At 43.3% G+C, this 23,707-nt stretch overlaps 1 protein-coding gene across 5 annotated transcripts in view; it reads left to right on the forward strand.

The window, feature by feature from the left end:
* The window catches only part of lpp (LIM domain containing preferred translocation partner in lipoma), a 176,295-nt gene that overhangs the window by 33,883 nt on the left and 118,705 nt on the right, over positions 1–23,707 (forward strand). The window contains exon 1 of one of the 5 annotated variants that reach the window (XM_061824485.1): positions 10,605–10,701. The exons of the other annotated variants lie outside the window; for them this stretch is intronic. The gene's annotated coding sequence lies outside the window, so the exon portion shown is untranslated. Of the gene's footprint in view, positions 1–10,604; positions 10,702–23,707 lie in introns of those variants that run through there. 5 annotated transcript variants of the gene reach the window in all.

A 23,707-nucleotide genomic window follows, 5' to 3' on the forward strand; every position in this document is an offset into this window, starting at 1 on the left:
TTGTATCATACCGTGACAATTGTATTGACTTCTTGTATCTCTAATTGTGTCTCCTGGTAAATTGAGGGAGTCGTATTATAATAGGAGTAATTGTTGTTGTTGTTGTAGCCTAGTATGATGGTCGTTATTCCGTATCAAGGTCCAGAAAGTGAGCCACATCGGCCCGGGCGCTCCACAGGTGTTCCACCGTCAGCGTGGTCTGTTTTTGAGCACAGTTGAAGAGATAATGCGTATTGTGGGGGGCGACGTCACACAATTGGCATTTATCGACGATGTTGTTGTCAAGTCGACGCTGATCGTCGTTGAGCTTGTGACACCAGCCCGAACGGACTTGCGACAGCGTCGATCTCACGTACCGCGGGAGTTGTCTTTCGGATTCGGCTACTGGCGGCGGGTAGCCGCCCAACCCGATGTACGAATGGTCAACCGTTATAATAGGAGTGAAACATTATACTGTATTGGGCGTGAATGGTATTACATCGTAATTTGGGTGAATAACATCCTATCGCATAGCAATGTGATTGGTTTTAGTAGTTCCGTATCTGGAGTAGTTATTAATCTATTACATCGGAATTGCAATGAATCGTATCGCCTTGTAATTTTGTTCTATAACATTCTAGAAACTACAGAAATATGTTAATCGTTTACTTTCCAAAGTAAAATCTTATCCCTGCAAATGGGCTAATTTGATGAAACACAAACATGTAGTGGTCTACTTTTACGGAGGACAACAGAAATCCGAGAATATTTACTGTTGAGAGACTGAAATCAGAGGATTTGGACAATTTTAAGGTAAACAATTGCTGTAAATCATTAACTGATGATCAAGATTATGTAACTGCTAATGGTTTTGTATCAAAAGTATCCTTATTTTTATCGTGAGCGTATCATATCACTGAAGCAAATCTGTATTACATCTGGCTCAATTGATGTAGATTCATATCCTTAGTAACTTGACAGAATAAAAAAAATCTATTGGCACAAAGTTGAAATTGGCCACGAAAAGTTTCATTTTTTTTGTTTTTTTTTTGTTTCTATTTTCGCTGTGCCCTTTGAAAAATAAACAACAAGCAAACACCACTGTTTTGTTCCCTAACACACGAACAAGCAAAAAAGTTGAGAAAAAGTCTCGCTTGTCAGAAAATTATACTTGCAAAAAAAAAAAAAAGCAAAGGAGCCGTCCTGGATCACATCCAAACTGGCACCCACCAGTAATTACGACGCGAGTACAAAGAAGACGAAGACGATGCGTGGCGTCCTAAAGGGAAAAAGGGTGTGGGGGGGGGGGAGTGTAGGTGTATCAATTCCTTTTCTTTCCTCGGCTGAGAAGTTCAGAAAAAAAAGAGACCCACCCTCCCTCTTTCTACCATTTTAAAGAAGAGAGGCGGAGAAAAAAAAAGCCCGCAACTGTCACGTTGAGTGACGCCCATCATGCGGCGCATCCGTGTTATATCCCACTGCCGCTACCGTTGTTCCCTATAGTATACACTGACACCGTCAATTTATGGGAACAAAAGGCTTCCTCGGCAAGAGCAATGCGCATCTTTTTGGGGGGCCCTGGAGAAAAAATAAAAAATAAATAAGAAATCACGCCGCCCCCACTTTTACCTGCATCCAAAGAGAATGTAGGACATTTCCCTACGCCAGAAATAGCAATTTCGCTCACAATTATCCTTTTCAATTTATCCCCCGCAGTCGAAAAGTTGCCGTTTAAACTTTGTTTGCGTTGCACTTTAGCGCTAACTCGGCTAGGAAAGCGCACCGAGTCGAGCCGGGGAGGCAAACTTTCGCCGCCTGAGATTGGACAACGTATTTTTTACACTTGTTGTGCTGCTCCCCAGCCAGTTTTATTGAGCGTGCATTGTGTCTTTTCTTTGTGTAACAGCTTCCGTTCCATTGTGAAAAGTTTTCACGAGTATTTTTTTCCCCTTTTTTTGAGAACAATCTCAATTAAAAAAAAATAAATAAAAATCTTAGTGAATCAGAGGGTAAAAAAGACCTCATTTGGGTATTGATGAAGATTAGTAATTTTGCGCGAATGAGCTCAAATTTTAGCGGGATGCGAAAAAGGTTTTTAAAGTTTAAAGGTGAGGCGTCGTTCACTCGCGCAATGGACCTTTCCGATGGCGACCTTAAGCTCCGCCCCCCTTAGCCGTGTCCCACAAGCTTTCAAAATGGCGATGGAACATAACATGTTTGAAGTCGATTCTCTATCGCGTATTGCAGATAATTTTGTGGTATGTTTTTTGTCCAAGAGAGTTCTACAGAGAGCTCTCAACTATTTCACACAAGATTTTGGACGGAGCAGGACGCAATGTCAGAGTTACAGCGAAATGTTGGCGATCGATGGGGAAAAAAAAAAAAAAAAAGTTTGACAACTCACAAACTTCATATCGAAATCCAACAGGATAAAATAGTGGAATTGTACTGCGTGTGTAAAACAGGTTGAGTACTTTTTACTTGGAAAGATCACGAGTAATATCATTGTAGTCTTTAGAAGTAAGTGGGTGTATTCATTTGGCTCGGCCCGTAATCCAACCCGATGTGATACAAATAGGCAAATAGACATTTCTCTTGCATGACATGGCGCATTTACGTATGCCTAACCTGACTCTTCGGCAAAAAACATTACACACTTCATTCGGCAGGTCAGTGATACACTTAACAAAGTGAAAGTTGTTCTTCTGCAATGTATAAAGCACTGATAATAATTCAGTCAAACTCAGAGAAGATACATACAGGCTTGTGTTTGTTGATATTGTCCACATTTAGTCGTACGTGCGCTCTCCCGCGAGCCTTAATCCATCGTAGATACTTCGTCAACTGTGTTTTAACCGGGCGGGCCCCTTGTAACCTAGCATGATATCTTTCATCAGAATTGCACGTTCTGAGGACCATTTTCTTCGTAACATGAACTTTTCCAAGCGCACGCTACTGACCACCAGCATTGCTTGTGGGACAATACGGCGAGAGGGGCGTGTCAAGACAGGGGTTAAGACAATGCGGCTATCTGATTGGCTATTAGTGTACGAGTGATTGACAGGTCGGAAAGGTCCATTTAACACCGTTCCCAACGTAACGATATACGTAACAAAATTTGGTTCCCACTATCATATGTGTAGCTATGCGACAAACACCTTTTTTGCCGCATCGCGTTCAAGGGTTAACGTAGCTAAATGAATTAGCTGAGCTCATCAGCTCAAAGCTCAATGACATCGATAAAGCGCGATCATCATATGTCGTTGCTAACGTTGTTAGCTTCGCTGACCGAGAATGCACATCATGTGTTTTCCTTTTGCTTTACTGTCGACATAGCTTCTGTTTGCTTTGTGAACATTCTTGTCAAAAAACTTCCTGGGACCGAGTAATTTATTGTCATATTTTCTTTGAACTAAAGACGCAGGGACGGCTGTAGAGCGTTGGCCTCACAGGTCCGAGGAGCAGGGTTCAAATCCCGGCCCCACCTGCGTGGAATTTGCATGTTCTCCCCGTGCCTGGGTGTATTTTCTCCGGGCATTCCGGTTTCCTCCTACATCCCAAAAACACGCATTCATCGTAGAGTCCAAATTGCTCCAAGGTGTGATTGTGAGTGCGACTGTTGTCTGTCTCCGTTTGGTTAGCGACCAGTTCAAAGTGTCCCCTGCCTCCTGCCCGATGACAGCCGGGATTGGCTCCAGGACTCCCGCGACCCTCGTGAAGATAAGCAGTTCAGAAAATGGATAGATGGATGAATAAAGACGCAGGCGCTGAGCTCAATTTGAGCACCGCCATTAGTCTTATCAGCACGCGACATCACAACGCAATACTCTGCAGTCCGTCGGCCTCGCAGAGATAAGAACTAAATCGATGTAGGATTAATTAATGTACCTATTGCCGCCTTAATATGCACTAATAGCTGCAACCAGTGTGATTTCTGTTTCAAGGACTCACCGAAGATAGCTGGGATAGGCTCCAGCACTCTTGCCAGTCTTGTGAGGATAAGCGTCTCAAAAAATGGATGGATTGTTTTTAGTTTGAATGAATGAACGTACGTGCTATTAATCTGTTCCAGGGCAAAAAAAGAAAACAAATATAGCAGATTTTTAAATGTCAAATCCTGTAGTGTTCTACTTAAAAACACGTAGAAATAAATAGAATGTGTAGAATCCGATATATGCTCAAACCCTTACCGGGACAGGTAAATGGAAGCATTAGCTACGCATACACAGAAAGTCTGCTAACACGTTATTATTTTTTTTTTTTTTGGTGTTTGATCACGTGACACTGCACATATAGCGGATTAGTTTGTGCATTACGATAAATCACTGGGCATTTTGCTGCTCGTTCCGGTGTCTGCGCGTCTTGGCCATCAAAGGGCATTATAACGCATACATAGCCACGGCTCGGATTAAGCGGCGAGGGGATCGGAAGGCCACCGTAGGGCCTGAAATGGCCAAAAAGCAGAATACTGTCACCACTACCATATTTGATACTCTGTTATAGAATATCAAAATGTAGAACATATACTTTTCGATGAACAGATGCTTCCAGATCGATTTTTTTTAGCCTTCTTGTAATAACTTACTAGTGGACTTTCTTTTACTGTATTGTACTACAACACAATATGAAAAAAAGGACACAACGTAATGATTCCGTTTCCCCTTTGTAACATATGTTTATACATGTCATGGGTGTAGTACAACGTGATGTATATTTTATGTCATATTTTGGAGGGTTTAGTGACATTTAAGGGGCATGATTTTTTTATTGTCATCCATTATTCAGAGCGTCTTTTCTCCCCCCCCCCCGGCCTTCACTAACTTTTCAACCTTTGCCGTGATAATTTTTTGCACTGTCTACAGGGGGGAAAAAAAACTCCCACAGGAAATCACAGAAATAGAATCAAACAGTTCCGTGGTCAGATAAAATGAAATATATTTATCTACTACTACTAGGTCATGAAAAAAATGAAAAGAGTCTGATATAATTAAGGAAAAATGTTTAAAAAAAATAACCTGTCAATGTCCGTGTTTCAGAAATATTTTTCCTATATAGGAAATAATAAAAATTGAAATCTGTTGTTGGGTTTATTTTTAAAACATCCGTATTACTATGCTAAAGAAATTATGACACTCCAATGACCTGTGTGAGGATAAGCGGCTCATAAAATGGATGGATGGAAAATATGAAATATAAGTTCTTTGTTTCACTTTTATAAAACCTTTTTTCCTATACAAAATAATGAGAATGGTAATTTATGTACTGTTTTTAATTTTTATACCGGTAAATGGTGCTCATTCGAAGGAGAAAAAGTATATTTCTGTACCATAAAAATTAGGATGATCAAAAATGTAAATATTGGGTCGAATGGTCATTTAATATTAGCATGGAAAATGTTTTTTTTTTTTAAAAATCCCCTGAAAAATGAAAACAATCTTTTCCATTTAAAGTTAAAATCTAATGTCCCCCCCTTTTTTTTTTTTTCCACAAGCTTTGATAACCATCATTGGTTCTACTTGAAAATACCGCTGCACCTCTTGTGATAAAAAAAAACTGAACAGAAAATGTGTGCAATTATGTCGTTAGGGCTAAACATAGTCGACTGTCATTGCATTCACTTCGCACTCGCTGACCCAGTCAAGTAAAAATGAAAAAAAAAAAAGATGTTGAGAAAAAAAAAGGGGTTATGCAAGTGGGTGCGAGTTACATACGACATCCACGGTAATAATGAGCTCCATTCTGAGCTTTAATGTGTTAAAAATATCCGGAGGAGCGTCTCCACATTCCTGCGGTGTGCTCCATCGGGGGAAAAAAAAAACAAACATGCTTGCGATGGATGTTTGTCGGTTTCTTCGCCTCCTTGCATTCCTGACGCTGAATCGGGGGCCAGATTTCTTCAAGCAGTCTTCCAAACCCCGGGATGAGTCTCCAGGCCGGCTGCCAGTGTGAATTTCAAGAACTCCGTTCGGGATATTTAAACGTTTCAGATTGACGGACGGGCGCGTTTGTCGGCTTGTGTTCTGAATGTAGCGCTTATGGAATTGTGCGATCGCTGCCGCCTTCGCTGGGTAGACGTCTTTTCATAGATATACTCTTAAGTCCCGCTTTCTTTCACGCTCATCCTCACGTTCTCTTTTTAATTTTCTCGTACCTGTGAATTTGCGCTTATGTTACCAGTCTGGAATCCTTATGAAGCGTCCAAAAATCCCACAAGATGTTTTCAAATCTCGGAACACCTATGAAAATATTGCAAAAGTCTAAATCCCAAGAGAGCTCTGCAAATACTGCGAGACTGCTGCAAAAATTTAGGAATTATCTGTAAATCTCGCAAGAGCTCTCCAAATCCAATGAAATTTTGATAAGTCTCCAGTGAGATGTCTTTAAATCTTGCAAGACATCTGCAATTCTCTCAAAATGTCTGTAAATCCGAACGGGACCTCCACCAGGCCTACTAGACTTGTGCAAATTCTCCTAAACATCTGTAGATACCTTGTGAAATCTTTACACACCATGTAACATATCTGTAAATTCCGCAAGACTTCTACAAATCCAGTGAAATTTTCCCGTCTTACGCATTGCTTTAAAAAATCATGCAAAGCATACGCAAATTTGACGAGATCCCGATCAAATTTTCTTGCAAATCTCTCTGCAAATATCGGAATTATCTGTAAATCTCGCAAGAGACTTGTGCAAATTCTCCTAAACATCTGTAGATACCTTGTAAAATCTTTGCAAACCATGCAACATATCCGTAAATTCCTTAGGACTTCTAGAAATCCAGTGAAATTTTCCCGTCTTACCCATTGCCTATAAATCTTGCAAAGCATACGCAAATTTGGAGAGACCCCTATTGAAATTTCCAAAATGTCAGCAAATCCTGCGAGACCTCTGCAAATATCTGAAACATCTGTAAATCTTGTGAAATGTCTGCAAATCCCCATTTCTCTGCAAATCCGGCAAAAGTTCTGCAAGTCCCACATATATCGACGCATTTGAGCTCAGTAATCATCGTTAAAGATTAACACCACAAGTTTACCTGAAACAACATAATAATAATAACAGGTAAGTAATAAGCAATGTAATGCGAAACCTCTACAAATCTTGTAAAACCTGTACAGATTCCCTGAGACTTTGGCAGACAGTATTTCGAGAGACTTCAACTCTGTGTGTAGCTAATTATCACTTGAATGACAGTTAAAAATGTTAAAATATGACGACAAACGAAGCCTGTGGCGACAGTCAGTTTAGATTCTATCCATCCATTTTCTGTTGGGCTTATCCTCATGAGGGTTTGCGGGTAAGCAGGAGCCTCTCAGAGCTGTTTGTGGGAGAGAGGCAGTGTTGTGAATGTCGTACCAGGACAGCACCGACCGCCGGAGAAAAATTCCTTGTGTGTTTTTACACACGAGGGCATTCTGATTCCAAAAGTGTGATCTGAAACCAAATGTGATTTGAAACCAGGGCCCCCTGAAACCCCAAAATAAATGAATAAAAAACATTTGTGATCAGCCGTGACTGTTAGCGTGTCTCCAATTGGTGAAATAAAAACCAGAAAACTTGCCGCCGAGCCAGATAACGCGGTTAGCTAGCATGGCTAAGATCAGCTCGTTTCTGCTCTCGCGTTACTTTACAAAGGAAAAATAAGCTTTGGCCTTTGGGTAATTCACCGTGGGATCAATTCCAGCTCAGTGATGGTGTCGGTATCTTCCCTGCGACTGGCTGGCGACCAGTTCGGGGTGTAGTCTGCATTTTGCCCGAAGTTAGCTGGGATAGGCTCCAGCTCTCTCTCCGGATAAATGCAAAGGGGTTGCGTCAGGAAGGGCATCCGGCGTAAAAAACTGTAACAAACAAATGTGAGCGTTCATCTGAGATGACGCACTGTGGCGACCCCTAACGGGACAAGCCGGAAGAAATTCATACATCATGGCTAGCTTGCTAGCTAAAGTCATCTCTACAGCATGCTATACATTGAAGCATCAAAAGAGGAATTCTCAACAATTTATTTAAGGAACAGAAAAATGAACAGAACAGTCATGCTAAGCTAGTCTGAATCTCCACCAAGTCTATTTTTGAATCAATTCACCTGTTGGTGTGAATAATAGTCGGTGTTGGATCTCACATCCAATATTCTTACCTCATGGAACATCTTTTTAACATTTCAGACATTAAAACTAAGGTTGTAGGCTAAAATGATCCTTCAAGCCATTGGAATAGTTTTCGCAATTGCTTTGGTTTGGTCAAACGACAGAAGTGTTTATTAGTTATCCGGTGTTTACGTCTTTTTGTACGCCTGACTTCATAGTGAAAAGGTGTATGGGAACAATTATTTGGCATTCCAAATGAATCCGGCATTGCGTCGGCACTTTAGAAATTCCGCTCTACAGCCAACTGTGACATCATCATTTGCATGTCACAGTTGTGGGGGGAAAAAAAGTCCACGATGAGACAAGAGGAGGTGGCACGAGGTGGTCCAGAGCGACCGTCGCTAATGAACGTGCCGCTATTTGCTCGCGACACGTCGCCTCCGGTGTTTTCACATTCGCCGGCGTCTGTTTAACAAAGCGTCCTGATTGCTCTGTTGCCGGCACCGTGTGGGATTTGGCACCTCATTAGCGATCATATTTGGCACATTTGGGATGAGCGAGGCTGGCGGTGTCGTACCGCACTGTCGCAGGGGTAATCGTCGTGTTTTCATGTTTACGCTTTAGATTTATTTGGATTATTCAGCAGACAGTCGTGTTCAAAATAATAGCAGTCCGATGTGACTAACCGGATGAATCCACGTTTGCATTATATTTTTTATTGCTACGTGTCAAACAAGTTACTAGTAGGGGCAATAGATTCTCAGAAAACCAGCAAGGCACAGCATTCATGATATAAACACTTGTAAGGCTGTGCGATTAGGGCAATTTGTTGAAAGCGGTGTGTTTAAAAAAAAAAAAAAAAAAAAATACCAGTATGGCGTTGAATCAGTGAGGTCATCAATTTTGTGGAAAAACAGGTGTAAATTATGTGGCCCTCATTTGAGGATGAAGCCAGCACCTCTTGAACACCCATTTCTCCTTGAAAGCCCGAGGAAAATGGGTCGTTCACCACATTGTTCAGAAGAACGGCGTACTTTGATTAGAAGGAAAACCTTATCAAGAGGTGGGGAAAAAATGGTCGGCTGTTCAAGCTAAAATGATCTCTAAATGCCTTTAAATGGAGAGCAAAACCAGAGACGCGTTGCCGAAAACGGAAGGCAACCATCAAAATGGATCGCAGAATAACCAGAATGGCAAAGGCTCAGCCAATGATCAGCTCCAGGATGAGCAAAGACTGTCTGGAGTTACCTGTAGGTACTGCGGCATTGAGAAGACGTCTGAGTGAAACTAATCTATTTACAGGAATCCCCCACAAATTTCTTCTTCTTCTTCTTCTTCTTCTTCTTGTTCTTCGTCCTCGTTGCCACAGCGTGTCATCTCTTTCCATCCAAGCCTATCTCGTGCGTCTTCCTCTCTAACACCCACTTGTCTTCGTGTCCTCCCTCACAAAATCTATCAACCTTTTCTTTGGTCTTCCTCTCGCTCTTTTTCCTGGCAGCTCCCTTCTACCAATATGCTCACTCTCTCGCCTCTGGACTTGTCCAAACCACGGAAGTCTGCTCTCTCTAACCTCGTCTCCAAAACATCCAATTTGGCTGTCCCTCTAATGAGCTCATTTCTGATCCTATCCGACCTGTTCACTCCGAGCGAGAACCTCAACATCCTCGTTTCTGCTTCCCGTTTTTTCTTCCGCGTCACCGTCTCTAATCCGGACATCATAGCCGGCCTCACCACGGTTTTATAAACTTTGCCCTTCATCCTAGTGGAGACTCTTCTCTCACATAGAACACCAGACACCTTCCTGCATACTGTTCCACCCTGCTTGGACCCGTTTCTTCTGTTATATCAAAATTCATGTTCGACTTTGCTCCTTCGCCTTGTCTACGTGACATGCAAGTACTCAGGGCAGACAATGGCCTGCCCGGAGCGGCCACCTCGAAGCCCTAATCCGTATGCTAGCTGTCAAGTCGTACTTATAAATAAAAAATTCCCTCCTCCTCGCTATCCACTTTGTCTTCGGTACACGGGCACACTCAGTGCCAACAACAAGGTGCTCTAAACTGGCCGCATCAGCGGACTATCCCAAGGAAAGATGTTTTTGCGACGTCGTAATTACGCCGTACGTCATCTGATACAAACGGAGGCACTCGTGTTGTTATACAAAGGTATTCATTCATCTGCATAGTCATTTTGAAACCCTTCTGAACATTTTTCAGGTCATTATTATATGATTTCTTCTCTCCCTGGTCGAAGATTAGCCACGTAGATGTATGTATAGACTTGTATTAGCGGTAAAATAACGCTATGCTCGCTAATTGAGCTATTAGCTCAAGTCACCAGATGTTTTGTTGTTTGGATAAAGCCTTCTTTTTTTTTTTTTTTTTTAATCTTAATTAGAAAAATGTTGCTACCCTGCGAGTCGTATGCTAGCGTAGCTTAGCATTTTGTTCTGCTTTGCACCATTTCCTTGTCGCTCAGATACATTGGATATGAACTTGAAGCGCAATGGTGTGTTTTTGCGCAGAGGATCAGGGGATGTTTTGAGCCGGGAGCGGAGCGGGGGATAAAGCCCGAGCCGAGCCGCTGTCATCCTCTTCGCCCTGCTCGCCGAGGAAAACGAGGAGGCGGGCAAATAGGGGTAAATAAGATGCACTTAAGGATGGACAGATGCGATTAAGATAGGCCGCGGTGATTAAGAGGCTGATATAGATACTACTTGGATAAACAGCCTGAGCTGGGAGTCAATTAAAGTCCAAAGCTACCCAAAAACAACCGGTTTTACTTTTCAATTAATCTCCTTTGGGGGGTCAAAATGCTGCGGAGTGAGCAGTGACGAGCCAAACAGCTGGACGCTCCCGACCAAAGTCCAAAACTCTGACTCCAACCTCCAGATGCTTTCAGGCAAACAAGATTTTAATAGCACTTTGTTGTTGTTTTTGTCTCCGAAACCCCTTTCACGCACAGATACTACACTAGTGCCGCATCAGAACAAGAAGTCACCTCCGAGTGTCACTGCAACAGTTGGCACTTTCACACAAACGTTATGCAAAATTGCTGCACAAAAGTGGTATACAAGGCGATTTTATGAATGGGGCAGCTGCTGCACCACAGAGACAAACATACGGGATGACAAACATATAATTGTTTCTTCTTCTTCTCAGCGCCCTCCTACCAAAATGCTCGCTCGCCAACCATCTCAGTCTGCTCTCTCTAACCTTGTCTCCAAAACATCCAGCTTTGGCTGTCCCTCTAATGAGCTCATTTCTAATCCTATCCAACCTGGTCACTCCGAGCGAGAACCTCAACATCTTCATTTCTGCCACCTCCAGTTCAGCTTCCTGTTGTTTCTTCAGTGCCACCGTCTCTAATCCGTACATCATGGCCGGCCTCACCGCTGTTTTGTAAACTTCGCCCTTCATCCTAGCGGAGACTCTTCTGTCACATAGAACACCAGACACCTTCCGCCAACTGTTCCACCCCGCTTGGACCGGTTTCTTCACTTCCTTACCACACTCACTGTTGCTCTGTATTGTTGACCCCAAGTATTTGGGGTCACCACAGCGGATCATCTTGTTCCATCTAAACCCATCTCGTGGCTCTTCCTTTTTAACACCCACAGTCCTCATGTCCTCCCTCTCAACGTCCATCCACCTTTTCTTTGGTCTTGCTCTCGCTCTCTCTTCCTCGGCAGCTCCATCCTCAGCACCCTTCTCCCAATATACTCACTCTCTGGCCTCTGGACATATCCAAACCATCTAGGTCTGCTCTCGCGAACCTCGTCTCTAAAACATCCAACTTTGGCTGTCCCTCTAATGATCTTATAACTAATCCTGTCCAACCTGTTCACTCCGAACGAGAACCTCAGCATCCTCATTTCTGCTACCTCCAGTTCTGCTTCCTGTTCTTCCTCCAGTGCCACCATCTCTAATCCGTACATCATGACCGGCCTCACCGTTGTTTTATAGACTTTGCCCTTCATCCTAGCGGAGACTCTTCTGTCACATAGAACACCAGACACCTTCCGCCAACTGTTCCGCTCCCCTTGGACCCGTTTCTTCACTTCCTGACCACGCTCACCAATGCCCTGTATTGTTGACCCCAAGTATTTGAAACATACAATTGTTTACTGTGCAGAATTTGATTTTTGCTTTAGGATACATTTTTTTTTTTTGTACACCAGACTTTAATATAACGAATTTTATTTAAATGTCGATCACGTATGATGACAAACAATTATAATACACCGTACAGACATTAGAATACCTTGCGTCTGTCACAAAACTTGGAAACACTTGGAAAACTGTGAGGTGGTTTTCGTCAGTGGGACTTGTACAAAATACGGAGCTCTCTTTCAACGACAATTCTTTACCGTAACTTGGAATTTGCATTGACCTCGGATATCGAACCACACGTTGCTTCACCATATTTCATACAACACCTACTGTATGTCAGCCCGTTCCATTAAAGGACGGCTGCAGACGGGGTTGGTTTGTCGCATTTTGGTTCAGCGACGCCGAGCGACATCGTATTGTTCGAGGGGCAGATTAATCCAGACTAAACCTTGCGTCGGGCCCGCAGCGATCGACATCTCGTCGAGCGCTCGCCTTCTGCGGATAAAAGTCCACATTTCAACATCCGTCACGGCAGGAGGGAAAAAAAAAAAAAAAAACAGCCTAGTAAGAAACCACAGACAGCTGGTGGTTCACGCAAAGGTTAGCTCAAGAATTCAGGTGGGTTTTGTAGTGATGCAACGTAATCTCTGCTACAATACAGTACACTGATGAAACAAATCTAATAACATGATTTTTTTTTTTTACTCCTTGGTTTGCCCTCCAAAAATCAGATGATTGTTCAGTTTAAAGTTAAAAAAAAAAAAAAAAAATCCCGAGTTTAGCTGCGTGGTATTGTCTGCAAAAGGCAGTATGAGGAAACTTTGGCGCACTGTGACATGATGGAAGTTATTTTTTTTTTTTTTTCTGGGGGCCTAGAGCTGCTCATTGTTATGTGTCGGTCGTATTACTCTTCTGTCTCCGAGCCGGGCTGGAGAAATCGGCCACGCGGCTGCCAACTTTCCCGAGAACAAGTTCAAGTATGCGGTACGGAGTCGAGACAAGTGGATAAATCAAACTGGGCCCGTTTTCAACAGGCAACTCTGCGATAACGTGGACGCTATTGCGATGCTATCGTTTGCCTGCTGCGATTTGTCCTCGCTTTATCGTTTGCATTTTGGTCTTCTTTCCCTGGTTGTCTTCTTCTGTTTTCTCTGTCACGGATCACGTTTTTTTTCCCGTTTTCTCCTTTTTACGTCCCCTCTCTCCATTCGCCTTTGCTGGTTTTACGTCTCCTTAATCCGGTCGGTTACATTTACGTGTTGCGGCGATATCTTTCGTCCGACGTGTTTCGTCTTCTTTCTCAGTTTGACTTCTGCGGTTCGTGCCATCTTCTTCCCTTGATTGTCTTCCATGGTCCACATTTCCTTGTTTTTCAGTTTTTTTGTGTCATGGCTCATGTCTTCTTTCGCTATTTATTTTTATGTGGTTTTTCTATTTTTTTGTCTTCTCTGATTGATGTCTTCTTCATTTGTCTTCCACTGTTTGTATGGTGGTTTTCTCCCTTTGTCTCTTGATTTTTCGATGGTTTTTGTTCGTGTCTTAGTCTGCTCTCGATGGCTTGTCATCCATCCATCCATCCATCAATCCTTCCTCTGGCGCTTATTCAAGGTCAGGTCGTGGAGGCAGTAGCTTTAGCAGGGATGCCCAGACATCTCTCTCCCCAGCCACTTCTGGAGGGATTCTGAGGTGTTCCCAGGCCAGTTGAGAGACTTAATCCCTCCAGCATGTCCTGGGTTGTCCCCAGGGTCTCCTCCTGATGTGATGTCAATGGAACACCTCTCCAGGGAGGTATCCAAATCAGTTGCCCCAGATACCTCTTATGGCTCCTCTCAATGTGGAGGAGCAGGGGCTCTACCCTAAGTCCTCACCCTTTCTCTTAGGGAGAACCCGGACACCCTGCGGAGGAAACTCATTTCGGCCAGTTTCTTTCTGTCACGACCCACAGTTTGTGACATAGGTGAGGGTAGGAACATACCTGCCTCAGGAATCCCACAAGCCAAATAGGCCCAGTAAGACTCCTTCAGCTTGACGGCGTCCCTCACTTTTGGCGTTCACTAACATTTTCGAGGATTGCCGCCACGACAGCACGGACCAGCTCGCGGCCTCAGCTCCGGTCAGCTCGGTCACCAATGGAGACGCTTACCATTGCTTGTCGTCTGATGGACAACCACGTTTTCTTTTACAGTTCCTCATCTTTCTCCACTTGGCTTCCACGTTTGGTTCAATCTTCTTTCTCCATTTGTTTACTTCTCGGGTCTGTTTCCTTTTTTCACTTTCTCATCTTCTATAGTTTACATTTTCTTCTTTGGTTCTCTTTTTCCGTTCGCTGTTTAGCGACGGTTTGTCTTCTTTTTCTGTTGTTTTTGCGTTCTATGCGTCGCATCATCTCCTAACACGAAGAAGGGGAGTATGAGGAAACCTTGGCGAGCCGTGGCGTGAAAAGTTAGTTTTTTCGCCGGGGCCAAGGCTGATTATTTCGAGCTGGCTGTATTCTTCTTCAGTCTTCTAGATGGGTCTGGAGAAATCAGCCGTGTGGCTGCCAACACTTCTGCCTGTTTCCCCGAGAACAAATTCAAGTATGTTCCGTTTCAAAGTCGTAATAAGTCAAGACCAATGGATAAATCAACCTCAGCCTTTCATCGGGTGCCATTGAGATAACATGGACACTGTTGCTATGTGGGAAAATAAAGAGGCTCTTAAAGTCACATAGACAAAGTGTTATTGACTAACGGCGGCTATGTAGCCTTGCCAGGGAGAAAGGGATTACACGGCTGAGCCAAAACTCGATACGAGTTTGAATAGGTTGCGTAGACACCGGAAATAATACCCAAGCCATTGTTATCGTGAAACGTCGGAGACATCAGGTCCCTAATTGCCGGTGATAATAGTTTGTGTTGTTAAGGAAACTGGAGTGGTTTTTAACTCCATATGGCTGAGAGGAAATCCGGACACGCACGCTAATCCGCCGGTCTTGTATAGCGCACTCACTGCGGGGATTTTACGTTTTCCACTTTCTCCACGTATACATCCTCGGCTTTCGCGTTGAGCCGAGCACCCTTTCAGTAAATGTTGTTGTTGAGCTGCGTGAAAGTTGTCGTATGTAGCATCTGGTCAGTGGGTGTAGTTGGGAAAAACTTGTTTTTGACTGCTGGTTTTTTTTTTTTGGGGGGGGGGGTGTTAAGCTCCTCCCTCGGACGAGATAAGCAGTGAAGGAGATTTTCGTGCAATATTTACAAATGTCAGGTGTGTAACGATTTGGTACAGGAAGGTAAACAGGAACAGATTTAATGAAATTGAGTCAGTAAGATATTAAGGAATATAAATTTCAAGCTGTAAAATTTCCTTGAACGAAATGATATAGACACTAAATGTATATATTTTTAAAAAAAGACAAAGTCTGATGGCTTGTATTCCTTGTGAAGTGAAAATAAATTTCTAAATTTGACATGTTTGGGAAAAAATTTGCCAAGTATATAAAACAAGGTTTGAAAAGCGTGAACAATGGAGCCGTTGTCTCCGCCTTGTCACGCTGCGGGCGCGTCGGCCGAATGCACGAAACCGCAAGCTGCTGAAAAATGGCCGCCACTTTGTCCAGCAACTTTCTTGTCAAACGTCCTCACTCGTCTGAAGCGCTAAATATATTTGCTTCAAGCCTGTGAAATCCCACCTCGTCGTTCCAGAGCTTTCCGCGCCGCGACGAGACGTGCTAGCTTACGAGACAACCGATTGCTGTTTTACGGCATGTTTTTGGGGAAGGAATTTTCTTTACCTTTAATGAAAGGAGGGAAGCAGACAATGAACGATTCTCCAATAAATGAAATAATTTGCACAGTTTTCATTTTTTTCCTTCCTGGTTTGTTGTTTTCTATGGTCGCACCTCTTTTTTTGGGGGGCTTTTTTTCCCCCCATTTCCTTTTCATTTGAAGTCATCCTGATGTTTACGTCTCATCTCTCCTTTCGTCTCCCTCAATAGTTCAAGTCGTCTTTTTCCTCTTGTTTTCTTTTATGGTTGGAGCTTTCTTTTCTCCATTGTCTTCTATGGTATGCGTCTTTTTTTTTCTACATTGCTCGTCTTTGGTTTGGGTGTTTTATTTTTTTTTGTATTTTTTTCCTTCTGTTCTGTTTTCTTTTTTTCGCGTCCCCTTTCTCCATCTTCTGCGATTCCCGTCACCTTCTCTCTGCGTACGTTCGCTACTGCTGAGAATCTGAAAGACAGCCGTCTGCTCTTAAACTCAAAAATATGCAAAGACTTTCAACTGTTACACAGTAAAACGCTTCATCCTTTTTTTTTTTTTTTTCATTGATAGTTTATCCCTACTGCATTTACTTTCCCGAAGCAGTACAATGCGCTTTGATCCACGTTTGTGTGTTCCACTTGTTTTGCTTGAAGGCCTCATTGGTTTGGTCTCCGCGTCCCAAAATGTCAGTCGGCTGTTTATTTTATTTTTTTTAATTTTCCCTTTTTTTTTTTTTTTTTTTGCCGCAAGAGGTCTGAAAATGACTGTTAATCCGGAGATGACAGCAGTGACAATGATGGGGCATTATTTAAACATTGCCGGTGGCTACGTGTCTTTGGGGGGGGTGTGGCAAATAAGCAAATCGGCGCTTTGCCGTCAGAAGAGGATTCTGGCAAAGTCAAAAAAAACTCAAAGCCTATCTGGAAGGGAGCAACATTGCCTTGAATCGATTAAACGTCACATCAAACCAGCGTTAATTGCTCTCGTTTGACAGGCATTGTGTTGTCCTGGAGCTCGGGATTAGCATTACCGTCTGACTTTTGTTTTTCTACCTACCTGGACGCTAACAAACTAAATTTATGCTTCTGATGTCGGTTTAGCTGAGCAATATTATATTTCTTCGACATGTCGGGATGAGGAGATACAGAATTATTATTATTTTTTTTTTAAAGGCATAACTAAAAAAAAAAATATTTGTTGCGTACATAAAAATACCAGATAAAATGTTTCTTGTGCTTGTGCAGATTGAGGTACTACACTGTAGTAAATACTTGGGCATACTGATTGATGACTCGATGAATTTTAAATCACATAAATCGCGTCTTGTGAAAAGATACAGGCAAGAACTGGGTTTTTATTTTACAAATGTTTTTTTAATTTTTTCAAGTAAAAAAAAAAAAAAAACAACTCGTGGCGCCAACATTTTTACCCTTTCGATTATGGTTTGTGGGGCAGCACGGTGGAGCAGCTGGGAAAGCGTTGGCCTCACAGTTCCGAGGACCCGGGTTCGATCCCGGCCCCGCCTGGGTGGAGTTTGCACGTTCTCCCCAGGCCTGCGTGGGCTTGTTCGTGAGTCGGTTATTTGGTTTGTTAGATTAGTTGATTGATTTGGTTCATAGTTAATACTGTCGTTGTTTTTGGTAAATAGTTCTCAGTAACTGACAAATCAAGTCACCCAAAAACGCGACCAAACGAACCAATAAACGGGTCGACTGACCAAGTTACCAACTACTTAACCAACTAAGCTTGTTTGTTAGTTATTTGGTCAATTTGTTATATGGTTGTTGTTATTATTACTATTTTTTTTTTTTTTAATCAAGTGGTTTCTTTGTGGGCGGCATGGTAAAGCGTTGGCCTCACAGTTCTGAGGACCCGGGTTCGATCCCGGCCCTACCTGTTTGCAGTTTGCGTGTTCTCCCCATGCCTGTGTCACTCCGGTTTCCTCCCACATCCCAAAAACATGAAACATTAATTGGACACTCTAAATTGCCCCTCGGTGTGATTGTAAGTGCGGCTGTTTGTCTCGATGTGCCCTGCGATTGGCTGACAACCACTTCAGGGTGTACCCTGACTCCTGCCCGTTGACAGCTGCGATAGGCTCCAGCGCTCCCCGTAACCCTTGTGAGGATAAGCGGCAAAGAAAATGATGGATGGATGGATTTTTACAAGAAAGATGGAAATTTGGCTTGGCGGGCCACATAAAATCATGTGGCGGACCGGATCTGGCCCCCCGGGCCTTGAGTTTGACACCTGTGATCTAAATCATATTTTTTAAAAATCGCCGCACCTGAAGAAAAACAACCTATAAGACAGAGGGCGTGACGGACGGATTTTTACAGGAAATATGGAAATGAAAGCTAAATTTGGCTTCGCGGGCCACATAAAATCATCCGGCGGACTGGATCTGGGCCCCCGGGCCTTGAGTTTGACACCTTTGATCAAATCATCGTGAGGATAAGCGGAAAGAAAATGGATGAATGGATAAATTCCCCCTTGGTGTGATTGTGAGTGCCGGACAATCAGTGCTGTCAACCAGTTCAGGGCGTACCCTGCCTCCTGCCCATTGACAGCCGGGATAGGCTCCAGCACTCCCAGTGACTCCTGTGAGGATAAGCGGCAAAAGAAAATGGATGGATGGATCAATTTTGGTTTGTACGGTATGCGTAGTATCCCCAATTGGTTGATCCTGTCTACCGTTCATCTTTGAGGTTTGTTCCAAATTGTAAAGCTCGTAAAAGTTGTAGTCTCGGGCTGGACAGCCTGGTTCTGGGATCCCTCGGCCCACGAAGGGGCGCACACCTTTATTCATATGGATATTCTCGGCCTGCTTCCCGCCCATGTTTTTTTTTATCAGACACAAAACTACCGGATATTATTTTTTTTTTTGTTCGCCTGCTCAGGACCTCTTTCCGCACTCTGTTCCGAAATCTCGAGCAGCCTGGAATGTGTTGCGGAATGACTTTCGAGATCAAGGAACTGGTGTCCTTCAGTGTTTTGAAATCCATGATGAAATAATTGGAAGCGGTTTCGATTGAACGGCAAGGTTTTAGCTCAGATGCCCAACCAATGAATTCCGAGGGATTACCCAACCATCCATCTTCTTAGCCGCTTATCCTCACAGGGGGCGCGGGAGTGCTAGACCCTGACCCAGCTGTCATCGGGCAGGAGGCGGGGTACACCCTGAACTGGTCGCCAACCGATCGCAGGGCACACAGAGACAGACAGCAGTCGCGTTCGCAATCACACCTTGGGGCAATTTCGGGTGTCCAATGAATGCAAATTGCATCTTTTTGGGATGTGGGAGGAAACCGGAGTTCCCGGAGAAAACCCACGCATGCACGGGGGGAGAACATGCAAACTCCACACAGGCGGGGCCGGGATCGAACCCGGGTCCTCAGAACCTTGAGGCCAACGCTTTACAGCTGCTCCACCGTGCCGCGGCTGTTACTCATAGATCTTTAAATCCAAAATGTTAGCTTAATTAGTACTGTGCCTTTCCTTTGTGTTTTTTTTTTTGTTTTCTGTTGCAGCCTGTTTTGACCCGGTCTCGTCTTTTTTTTTTTTTTTTTTTTTTTTTTTTTTATCTCAGTGCCATCACCGGGTTAAATGAAGGTTAAAATTGCGCGCTTGAACAGCTTTTGTTTTGTGTTTGTTTACTGTTCTCTTGTGTTTGCAAATGGTGAGAGGCCGAACTGGTTTTCGTTGTTCCCGCGACAGCAAAACAAAAGTTCACCTCGATTCGGTTGTGTTCGAGTTTGCTGACTCAAGCTGACACGTAAAATTTGGCAATTTTGACAACTCACTCCACTGTTGACATGTTAATTTGGCAACGTGAATTTTAGTTCGGGATGTCTTTCATGAGTACACCCACGATCAAAAAAAAATTCTCAAGAAACAATGTCAGAAAAGACACAAGAAGTCATCCATTTTGAAATGTTTTTTTTTTTTTTTTTTTTTTAAGTTTTGGCCTCGTCCATGGGTCCTGAAGTTTGCCGACTCATCATGAAATAGGAATCTGCAATAACGCCACCATTTTGAGAATTCAGCCCGTGGAACCGGTTTCATTTGGCAGCTTTAAATTTTCTCTGAATGTCAATCAGGAGTAAATTCACGAGAACGTCTCGAGAATTTGCACTGGAAAAGACACAGGAAGTAGACGTTTCCCGAAGACTTTGACCATTTTCTGAGAAAAAAACTGTCCTTGAGAGTTTGTCCGATTGCTAGCGGGTTTTTACCATCTATGCTCGACAGATGGGAAAAGCAAAACTTTTTTTTTTTTTTGCTGTTTTGTTTTTAATCATTGCATGTTCTTAGAGCCCGACCCGCCCGTGTGGCGTTTGCATGTTCTGTCCCCGCCTGCGTGGGTTTCCTCCCACATTCCAAAAACATGCGGCATTAATTGGACACTCTAAATTGCCCCTAGGTGTGATTTGTGTTTGTCTCGATGTGCCCTGCAATTGGCTGGCAACCAGTTCAGGGTGTAACCCCGCCTCCTGCCCCTTGACAGCCGGGATAAGCTCGTGAGGATAAGCGGCAAAGAAAATGATGGATGGATTTTTACAAGAAACATGGAAATTTGGCTTTGCGGGCCACATAAAATCATGTGGCCGACCGAATCTGGCCCTCGGGCCTTGAGTTTGACACCTGTGATCGAACTCATATTTTTTAAAAATGGCCGTGCCTGAAGAAAAACAACCTATAAGACAGAGGGCACGACGGACGGATTTTTACAAGAAATATGGAAATGAAAACTCTGAATTTGGCTTCGCGGGCCACATAAAATCATGTGGCGGACCGCATCTGGCCGCCAAGGGCCTTGAGTTTGACACCTGTGATCTAATAATCGTGAGGATGGGTGGAAAGAAAATGGATGAATTGCCCCTAGGTGTGATTTGTGTTTGTCTCGATGTGCCCTGCGATTGGCTGGCAACCAGTTGAGGGTGTAACCCCGCCTCCTGCCCGTTGACAGCCGGGATAGGCTCCGGCGCTCCCCGCGACCCTGGTGAGGATGAGCGGCAGAGGGAATGGATGGATGTAAGTTTGAAGTTCTCCATGAAACTCCAAACTCTTTAATAGCCAGAGGAGATTGTGCTCAAGGTTCATGGAAGTTTCTGAAAAGTCTCGGTTGAAAGCCAAATCGTGCATGTGGCGGTTTTCTGAATTTGTGCCATGAGAGGCGTGGCCTTCCCTCCGTTCGCACCTGAATGTTTGGCATGCTAATGAGGCGACTTATATTGATTTGCAGGCGCCGGGGTTTGTTTGTTGTCAGCGCGGCGCTCCCGCCTTTAAAAGAAGCGCGCAATCCTCGGCGGAGGCTCGCGGGTTTTGCGCCGTGATATATTTACAGCTGTCACTCAGCGACCTCCCGAGACGCGAGCGCGATCGACTCCCGAGACGCGGCGTCGCGTATCAAGGAGCCGAGCCGAGCCCCGTCCCGTTTTCCTTTTTTGATTCCTCCCCCGCCGACGCCGGCTGTCAGTCAGCGTTAAAGTCACGTTCGACGTATTTACAGGAGCGCGTTTTCGCTCCGCGCCGTCATTAGGGAGCAAAGGCCAACTTGAACTCGCGTCAACAAAATTGTGAGCATTTTGTCAACAAGTCACTGTTTTTGCCAGTGATGATCATTCGTTGCCGCGGAAGTACTTTAATTAATTACCAAAAAAAAAAAAAAAAACCACACAATGAAATTCTTTGTAATAATGAGGGAAATTTGGGGGGAATTAATTGAAGACTCTAAATTGCCCCTAGGTGTGATTGTGAGTGCGACTGTCTGTCTCCATGTGCCCCGCGACTGGCCGGCGACCAGTTCAGGGTGTGCCCCGCCTCCTGCCCGATGACAGCTGCGATTGGCTCCAGCACTCTCGCGACCCTCGTGAGGATTAGCGGCTCAGAAAATGGGTGGATGGATGAAATTGATGGATAAGGGTTGAATAATGTCAAATTCTGCATTTCTGTTAGAAAATAATCATAGGTATAATCATAAATAAGCCCCTTTCTGAACATTTATGGCTTTATAATTTTTTTTTACCAGACAAAAAAAATAATAGTAAAAGCATTTCTTTGACAGTGCTGAAAATATGAAATTGTTACTGTCCTATGAAAACCAATATTCTCAATAAATCTTGGATTGAATTTTAGCTGACAAAAATAAATAAAATAAAATAAAAAGGTGAAAACTAAAATATTGTGTATATACTGTATACATCAATGAAAACATTTGTTGTATATCAAATAAAACTCTATTGACATTTGTCAGAATTTGCCTTGTGATTTTCATATTTTTATTCAACAAACATTATGTTTTTGATTAAAAAAAAAAAACAGAGACCAATTATGTAGAAATTAAGAATTATTATTAATTAAACAGAAAAATAAATCTTTGGCAAACATTTTTGTTGCTTTCCGATTTTTATCAATTTTTATTTAAGGTTTAAAAAAACTGAAAAGAAATGGGGAAAAAAATAGGTGCTACACGTGCTTTTTATTGGACAGTGACAAAAATAAATATAAATAAATAAAATCAGAATTGTAATTGTATTTGTAAGATTATATTCCAATATATCTCCGCTTCCAGTAAAGTAAAAAATTCACAAATCAACATACATTGTAATATTAAAGACATGTGACAGTCAGTGAAGTATATGTACTGCATCTAATGAAATTATTGATGAATTTCAACAGAAAACGAGGGCTGTCATCACATGGTGTCTTTGTCGTATTCGCCGTTTGGAATCTGATTGCGAACGCTTATCACTCACAATAGCTAAACGGGGGCCAAACGTGTATTTGTGTCGATGCTGCGCTCACCCTCCTCGTTATCCCTTTTGTGTAATTAGCCTTATTATGCGGCCGGCTTTAGCGGGATAAACCTTATCGCGCTCCTTGTTCTCTCTCGCTGCTGGGCGCTCACCGCGTGAAATTAAATCACAAACTTGCTGGAATTACGTACCTTTCACACCAGTAAAAAAAAAAACAGCCTCTGGTGTCGAATATCAGCAAGATCCCGCCGTATAAAATACTTTGTTGCACATACGGGTTGAACCGACTCAATTCCAAAAGAGTCGATTTTTTTTTTTTTTTTCCCCCCAACGATGTGGAAAGAAGGAGTTGATCTCACTGATTCCGAAAAAAAAATCAAACTCATCCAGCTGTATGACTGTTTTTGTGATTTTGAACCTGTGCCTTTTTATACTGTACAGTATCGGTTCTCGAACGTCCCCGTTCTCGAAAATCGGTACCCGAACGCCGACGACAAAACCCGGAACTAACAGAACTCGCTCGGCCCGACCAGTTGACCCACCCACGACGCGCTTTGTTATTGTCAATTCCATCGATCCCCTGAAAAGAAAAATCAGGAAATAGCATAACTCGCGCGGCGGTTGATTCGGTTTTCAAACAAATCGGTTTCCGAACCGCCTTCTCGAACGGATTGTGGCCGAGAACCGAGGCTCTACTTCCTGTACTTTGAAATCGGTAAGGAACTCGCCCGATTTGACTGTGATCAGATGAATGAGTGCTTACGGTCTGAGGGAGATAACAACCGAAAAAAAATCCATCGATTCCTCACGTTGACCTCTTAGTGTTGATTATAAAAAAAATCGTACAAGCGCTAAACACGCCCAAAAAACTGTCACGTAAATTCGACGCACCAAGTTCGCCAGATAGCCATCGTTAACTTGCTAACCGCACGCTGGAGTGGTAACCTTGTTATGGATGCTAAGCAAAGCTAACTCACAACTGAGCAGCGTACCCAAATGAAGTGACGTCACTTGGTACTTCTATATTGGGGGAGGTA

Source organism: Syngnathoides biaculeatus, chromosome 7 (assembly GCF_019802595.1).
Source record: "Syngnathoides biaculeatus isolate LvHL_M chromosome 7, ASM1980259v1, whole genome shotgun sequence".
In the NCBI taxonomy this organism is placed as follows: Eukaryota; Metazoa; Chordata; class Actinopteri; order Syngnathiformes; family Syngnathidae; genus Syngnathoides; species Syngnathoides biaculeatus.